This window comes from Camellia sinensis, chromosome 9 (genome assembly GCF_055761805.1).
Source record: "Camellia sinensis isolate YWXY chromosome 9, ASM5576180v1, whole genome shotgun sequence".
NCBI classification, from domain to species: domain Eukaryota; kingdom Viridiplantae; phylum Streptophyta; class Magnoliopsida; order Ericales; family Theaceae; genus Camellia; species Camellia sinensis.
In genome coordinates, this window is record NC_138969.1 from 106731088 (window position 1) to 106739323 (window position 8236).

The 8236-nt window shown below is 38.6% G+C and overlaps 1 pseudogene; it reads right to left on the reverse strand.

Annotated features, from left to right (window-relative positions):
* Positions 1 to 2222: 2222 nt before the first annotated feature.
* LOC114257578 (cation/H(+) antiporter 15 pseudogene) lies at positions 2223 to 6278 on the reverse strand (annotated as a pseudogene).
* Positions 6279 to 8236: the final 1958 nt, after the last annotated feature.

Genomic DNA, 8236 nt, shown 5'->3' on the forward strand with positions numbered 1-8236 from the left:
TCAAGCAATTAACTATTTTTACACAAAGACGAAAAATATTTCAAGTATTTGAGTGAAACCCCATTTTCAAACACCAACACCTCTTTAATCAAACTCATTTATCTCATACATCATTATATCTAAGAAATTACCACGTATTTATGTCAAAATATAGATATATAAGGTTAAAGGTATTCCTACATCAAGATAGAGAGTGGGGTTGAAGACCCAAACTATGATGACGATGAAATTATGATCCAATTGATCCAAAAAAACATAGTCCTTGACGTGCTCTAACTTTTCTCCTCAAGAACAAGGGGTTGATTTTGCCCCTAAGTAGATGAAACCCAAGCTTGAAGTTCGAAAAATGGAGGCATGAAAGAGAGAGTCTATGTCAGTGAAAGAGAGAGAGAGAGAGAGAGTGGAAAAAGTAAGGCAAAAAGTAAGAGAGATATAGTGTGCACTTGATCACTCCAGACCAGACAGTGTCGACACCAAAATGAGGGGGTGTCAGCACCCGTAAACGACAAGTCAAAGAAGAAAGGAATGAGAGCAAGTGTCGACACCCAAAACAATATTTGAAGGTTCTAAAGCATATTTTTGATAGATCTAAACAAAATTAAACATCCAAATCAAAGTATAGATCAGATTTTTCACTCAACCAACATCAATACACAGCAACCAAGGGTTTTCACTAACAAAATAATGGAATTAAATACATGCCAAGGACTTATAAACCACAAGAGTTGCACATAATTTCCCCAAAAAGATTATGTGGCGACTCTTGAGTCTGGTGACGTGGTCCTTATTTGTCATTTCTCATGATTTGTGGATTTTTCTATGGACTTGCTAGATTCGAACCCTCATTTGCCTCACATTGCACACTTGTGAGCAAGGCCGAGAGGGTTTTTAACTATGAAGGAGCTTAGGGAGCTCCCCCTTTCCGGTAAGAGATCCCACAATCATGAAATAGAAACCTTCATTCCATCTATAAAATGCAGAGAATGTGGATCCATGATTTTATAAAATATTTTGAATACAAATTTTATCTATATAACATTGTCCTAAAAATAAAGACTTGCCTTATATGAAAAATAAATAAAAAGAAAAGAAGAAAGCTATTATCACATCATTTTGATATTTGTTTATGATTTTCCATAATGTGTAACAATCTTCTCCCTTTGTGATGGTACTATTAAATAATCAAAACAAGCACATTCCTCCTAGTTTAGAGAAATTTTGTTTCTAATCTAAAAATGTGTAATCATGTTAATTGTTTCAATTATGAGTTTATTCAAAGTAGAAACCCTACATCATGTCTCCATTAATGCAATAATTGTTTGAATTAAGTTCACCCAAACGAAGAGCAAAAACGTAAACCCATTTGATAATAAATTATTTGATGGTATTGGAATAATATTTTATATTATTCAATATGTGATACTAGTCCATTTGTCTCTAAATGGTAACACAAAAGTAGATAATCACATGGTTTAAAACCAAAATATAATAACAATAATAAGTTGGGGACAACTCGTGGCTAAGAAGTGCGGACACTTATAAGAACGTGACGTATTCGTATCGTGTCCGTATCGGACACTAACACTTTTTGGACACTTTCCCGACACGTGTTCGACGCTCTTCAAAATGTGTCTTATTTTTTTTTTTTTTAAAGACTCGGACACTCTGAATAGTTGAAGGACACACATGTTTATCGTTTAAAAACAGATTAGAGACAAGTGTAACTAATTATAAGTTTGAATAAAACAATTTAAGATATAATAATAAAACAAAAAACAATATAAATTTATAAGACTTAGTCTCATATTGTATTTTTTTATTATTTTTGAATAATATATTCATATATATATATATATATAATATAATAAATATATAAAATTATATTTTATGCGTGTCTTCCACGTGTCGTATTCTGTATTTTTTAAAATGAACGTATCGATGTATCCGTGTCATACCTGTATCGTATCGTGTATCTGTACCTGGATCCATACTTATTAGACCCATGGTCTTGCTTGAGAGCATTAACGAATAGGAAAATTATTTGGTACTTAAGGAGCACCATGTGATTCATACTACCAAGCAATCACCAAACACATAGCCCGTGCTATGCTATTTCCTGTGCTCCGAACAAAAAAATCAAGACTGCCACCATTTTATCAATCACCAATTAAAACTTCGGAGATTCCAACACCTGAGGCATGGAATAACTTGTACAATTAATCTCAGTGAGCTCCATCCATGTCTCTGTACATGGAAATCGGTTCAAAACTACTCACACTTGTTTGGGGATTTATTAATCCCGAGGTCCCTAACCCTTCTTCCACAAGTCTTGCTCCGACATATTGTTTCACCACCAAAACCGAAACATTGGATGAAAAGTCCGATGTCACCAAAAGATCCCCTATAGTCCCTAGCTCCGGGCACTCGCTCCATAAATCTAGCCCCTCCGTCAACCAGGACGAGAACCCTGCCCTTCTTCCTACTACAAAAAGATCATAACCTTGACTCACTAATTTTATGGTCTGCACTGTTTCTGACCCATTACTTACTTCCTTTTCCAAATACATAATTGATCTGTCACCTGTTGTCCTGTGCCTGAATTCGCTGATGAAACTTTCATCCAACCGCATTTCAGCGTCAACATCTATGGTTTCGGTGATCGAAACCTTCTTGTCCTTGTCCTTGTCCTCATTGTCATCTTTTTCATTATCCTCGTCCTTGTCCTCATCATCATCATCGGTGTCCTCTATGAAGTCCGCAAGCTTTAAACCCACATCATGTTTACTCTCTACAAATCTAACAACAGTTAGGGTAATGTTTGGATGCCCTGCCATCTTTCGAGCATAACATAAGGCCTCTCTATCATCGGGGCCTCCAATGTAGAGCATGGCGATATGTCGCGTCATGGCTTCAGCATCGATCTCTGTGAGAGACCCGAAGCCGCGGTCAACCAATATACCAACAGAACAAGGGCTATTGAGCAAGACATCGTCGTTGACATCTTTGTAAGCATGGTGTATGTCTTCCATTTTGTTATGGATAGTGAGGCGTTGGTGAAAAGGAAGGATGATGAGGGTAGCGCCTTTGTCCTTCGCGATGCTGCAGATATCTTCATGCATGGTGGTGTAAGAGGACACGACTGTCATTGGCTGGACTGAGACACCACTGTGTTGTTCCTCTAACCTCTCGAAGCCATCAAGGATACGAGCAGCAATAGCATTTTCATAGCTGTTGTTCTTTTGGGAATTGGAGCGGGTTGGGCCATGGACAATGAGCAAGGCAGTGGTGTGTCCGGTGAGTTGGACGAGTTGGAGGGCAAAGACGGTGATAGGGGACCTCCTGGAAGGGTTAGAAGCTTGGAGGATGTTGATGACACCGGAAACAGAGTGAGACTCGTGGAGACATACTACTATTCGGAGCTCTGCATCTGGTTTGAGTGTTTGGATGGCCCTGTGCTTGTTGTACAAGAAACGCTTTGTGGGCTTGTAAAGGATGCTCATGATGGGTTGTGTCGCCATTGTCATCAACAGAATTGAAATCATCATCACAGTAAATGCTTCGTCTTCCAACACCTGCACTCACTCAGTAACATAACTACATTAATTTCACATGTACAATCTATATATGCATAAATCATACTGAACTGAACGTATGTGATAGATATGTTAATTACAAACTATGAATTTTAAATTTTAATGATGTGTTCATAAGTTGCATATATATTGAAATATAAAACTTCATTTCAAGCTTCTAATGAAGGGGATATTAATCTGGTTTGATTAACTAGAACAATCCAGATATGCACATAATAAAGATATAGAACTCTCCAACAAATTCATAACATATTAAACTGTAATGAGGAATAAAATGTAATTTAAAATGTGTCAAAATTTGAATTTAAATTATGTATATATATATACGTTTTTGGGTAAACTACTAATAAGTCATAATAGTTGGACTTAATTCCCATCAAGTCCTATTGAAAATAATTCCCAAAAAAATTGTCGTTAAAAATAATTTTTTGTGACAATCTTTTGCATGTCACTAAAAATTGACAATGTGTGACTTTTTTTGTTACGATTTTTATAAATTTTTTTAAAATTTACAATTAGTGATATTTTTCTATGACGAGTTTCAAATTGTCGCTGAAAGTTAAAAATTTACAATTAGTGATTTTTTTGTGACGAAATTGTCGCTAAAATTTATAATTAATGACATTTTGTGTGACAAAATTTTCAAGCTGCATTAAAGTATGTTTTTGTTGTAGTTTTGTGACACTTGTTCATTGAAATGTCACTAGAGCTTTTTATGTTTGTTGTTTTGTGGCATTTTTAAAAAACGTGCCACTAAATATCATTTTTTGTGACACTTTCTAAAAATATGCCACTAATGTAATGCCACTAAAGTATGTTTTTGTTGTAGTGCTGTCACTGAAAAGTAACAACTAGTAATGTTTTTTTATGGTATTTGATGAAAAGTGACTTTAATTATCATAGGACTTGTTAAACTATACACTTATTAGAACTTATACGTAAATCCCTTACATTTACATTTTTTGAGTACATAATGTTTCTACTAGGAAGTGACAGAGATAACTTATGGTAAGAAAAAAAAATAAAAAAATAAAGTACTTACCATACGGTCACGCCCATAGTTGATAACTATAAGAGCCAAAAGGCCTTTGGTATTCATCAGTACTCCAAGAGCCATCCCATCCCTAAGCGGCATGCCAAAGAAGAAGGATATGGCAAGAGTGCTTACAACCTTGCACAGGCAAGCAAAAGTCATAGTTAACCCAACCAAGTACCAGGTCGAACTTCTCCCAATAGAATCAAAATTGGTTCGGAACCCACTAATCGCAAAGAACACCGGCATCAAAAAATCCTCCACAAAACCCCGAAACACCTCCACAAATCTCGGACCAAGCAATCCACTCGGTATAATAAGTCCGAACACAAATGCACCAACTAGAGAGTTGGTTCCCAACAGATCTGTGGTTAACCCACATGCCAATACCATGACGAGAATGACACAAATAGTCTCGTCATTGTGGTATCCTCCTTTTTGGGACTGGCTAAGTTTCCATATGATGATTGGGCGGATAGCAAAAGTACAAAATAACACAAAACCAATCGTTCCTAGCAATACCAAGAGGTATTTGTCCTCACTATTGCCTAGTGCCACCACCACTGTTAGAAGAATCCATGAAAACATCTCATTGACAAGAGCTGAGGACATAGCTGTTTTTCCAATATCAGTATAGAGAAGCTTCAGCTTTGTGAGGATTTGAGCAATGACAGGTAAGCCTGTGACAGTCAGAGAAACACCCCAAACAATGCATCCCAATTGGAACACGTTTTCAAGCTCTGGAAGGAAAAGGTAATACAAGGCCACACCAATGGCGAAGGGAACAATAGTTCCAGTAAGGGCAAAGATAAAGGCCTGCCTTCCGACTTGTGAAATTGTGGTTAAGTCTATCTCCAACCCAAGGAGGAACAAAAAGTAGATGAGACCTATGTTTCCCATTGTCTCTAAGGTCATCACACCAGATACAGAGAAAGCAGCTTTAAAAAATGCACAATTTCTGCTTATCCTCCCCATAATAGATGGACTCATCAAGGCACCAGCCTACAAACATAAATAAATAAATAAAATAACCAAAAGTGTGTGCAAATGCACTGTTTTAACTCCTCCTCCTACTATTTTTTTCAGATCAAACAGTAATATAAATATCTAGAAATTTTTCAAAAAACAAAGTATCCTAGTGTGGCAGCAACATTGCATTCATTATGGTAAAGTGCGAGTCCTATTTAGAATAATGCAATATTTTCATGTTGTCAACACTGTATATGTTTTGGATATTTTGGTAAAAAGGTTATGGAAGATATTCTCAAGGTTGTCTTTAGTTACAAATCGAATGTGACTGTAAATTCTTTTCAAAATTGTTATTAGCAAAGCATGGCAAGGTCTAAAAATATAGGGGAAGTTTGTAGCAACTATGGAAACCTTTTTTGTAGTGAACTCACAATGACCTCGGGTACAATCCTGGGTTGACGGAAGGGTCTGAGGATGAAGATGAGTAAGCGGGTAAGAGAAGTAATGATGATGAGTTGCATGATGAAGATGGGAAGGGAATGCGATACAGGGTCTTGTTCTTGCCAGATACCCGTGTGGTTGCCCGTCAGTATTTTTATATCATAACATTGGTAGGTTTCACCTGCTCTAAGACCCCAAAATGGGGTTGCATCTGTCTGGTTCAAGAAATGTGGGTTAACCATTGCTACTTCCTTTTAATCTTTCTTTTCTCTCCTCTACCTCTCCTCTTTCCACAGTCAAGATAATGACCGCTGCCGCCTTGGAAAAACCCTAGAGGAAATATGAGAGAGAGAGAGAGAAGAAGAAGAAGAAAGAATGAATTGATCAAAGAAAACAATGAGAGAAATGAATTGATAAACAGGCCAATGAAAGTTTGTCCAATCTATTTGGGGGTGTGGATTTGATGTCTGTATAGTTTCTCCATCACTAATAATGGGTTTGGTTTGGTTAAGATTTGTAATCCATATGCGTATATAACTTTGAATTCCCCCCATGCATGCAAGGTTTCACACCATTTTTAGGTAGGTCTTATTATAAAATCACAATATTTTAACAAAATTTCTATATAGAATGTTGTCAATGTGTGTTGTCCTTTTATTTTAGGCCAAAACATTCTTTACCCATTTTGAATCATGATTTCAAAATTAGCTGTCACGTTAATGAAATTTCTATTATAAAGTTCTTGTGTGAATATAGATTAATTTTCTTTTGATTACCAAATCTTATATCCTTCCTTATGCCATCTTCCATGTAGTGCCTAGTTTTTCTCCACTTGATACTCTGACACTCCAATTAATTGGAATTTCAACGATTGGATTAAAATTCGGATGAGCTGGTCTCCGATCCCACAATGGATTGTACTGTTTCAGTCAGAGCTCATGAGTACATGTAGACACCCCATTTTTGACCGACCTTGAGACTCAGACGTCACCAGTTGAGCACTTGGTGATATTGCATAATGTGCTCGTTCAGAAGTTTTAGAGTCTTGGCCATGAGCCCTGCCTCCGGACTTCTGAACCCTCTTCTGTGCCTTGCCTCGGTTTGCGAACCAGACTCGGTTTTCTCTGTTTCTTCTCCTGAGGGGAGGGAGAGGTCCCGTAGACCATCTCTCAGTGGCCATGGGCTACATTTTGTGGCCGTAGGCCATTTTGCCCATTTCGGAGCCCGGTTCTGGTTTTTCGGGACTGTTGGCCGTGTGCCTCAGTTCGGGACCGCCTAACCATCTCCGTTTGCCCCGGTTTTTGGCATGCTTCCTTTTTACTCCCTTTTGAGAGACACTGGGGTCTGAGAAACCCACTTCGTGGCCGAATGCCACTTTCGGTGCTTAACAGTCCATTTTTGGGACCCCGAACTGCATGTTTTGGCCCCCGAGCATTCGTTTTGCAACGGTTTTCGTTCATTTTTGGCAGGTACCTCTGTTTTATCATCGGGAAGGTCACTGGAGGGTGGGAGGCCAGCAATTATCTTAGCAACCAGTTATATTCCATTTTCGCCCCCCAGTGCCCGTTTTTCTAACTTCTGAGCCAATGTTGAACACCTTGGGGCCACTTCCTTCAACCCCAAACCACATATTTGTGATATACACACATGGGAGGACACCAAAAGTTGGTGGGAGGCCAGCAATTTTGCCGAAAAGCCAACTTCTTTTTGGTCAAAAGTGGTTCAGCATGAATCCGGGAAGGAGAAAAATCTACGCGGCTTCACCGAAACGGGCGTAACTCTTTGCACAAGAGGAATTAAGATATGAGGCCACCACCATTGGAAAGCTTACTTCCGGGGCTTCATTTTGCACTCAAGAATCTCCCAAGTCCAAGTCCGGGGGGGGGGGGGAGATGTGGTTGGTTGAAGTCCGGTTGGACCGAATCTGCGCGGCTTCACGGAAAATGGCATAACTTTTTCTACAGGAGGAATTTTAATGCAAGGTTTGCGCCATTGGAAAGCTAACTTCTGGGGCTTCATCCTAGGGGGTGGCCGGCCACTTTTTTCCCTTTGACCTAGCCGGCCGGCCACTTTTTCTGGCCGACCGGCCACTTACATGGTGGTTGACCTTTTTCTCCCTTTTGAACTGGCCGGCCATGATCCTCTCAAAAGGGACTTTACAGCTGTATAGCTGTTTTCCCCAGAAAAGATCTCAATCCGG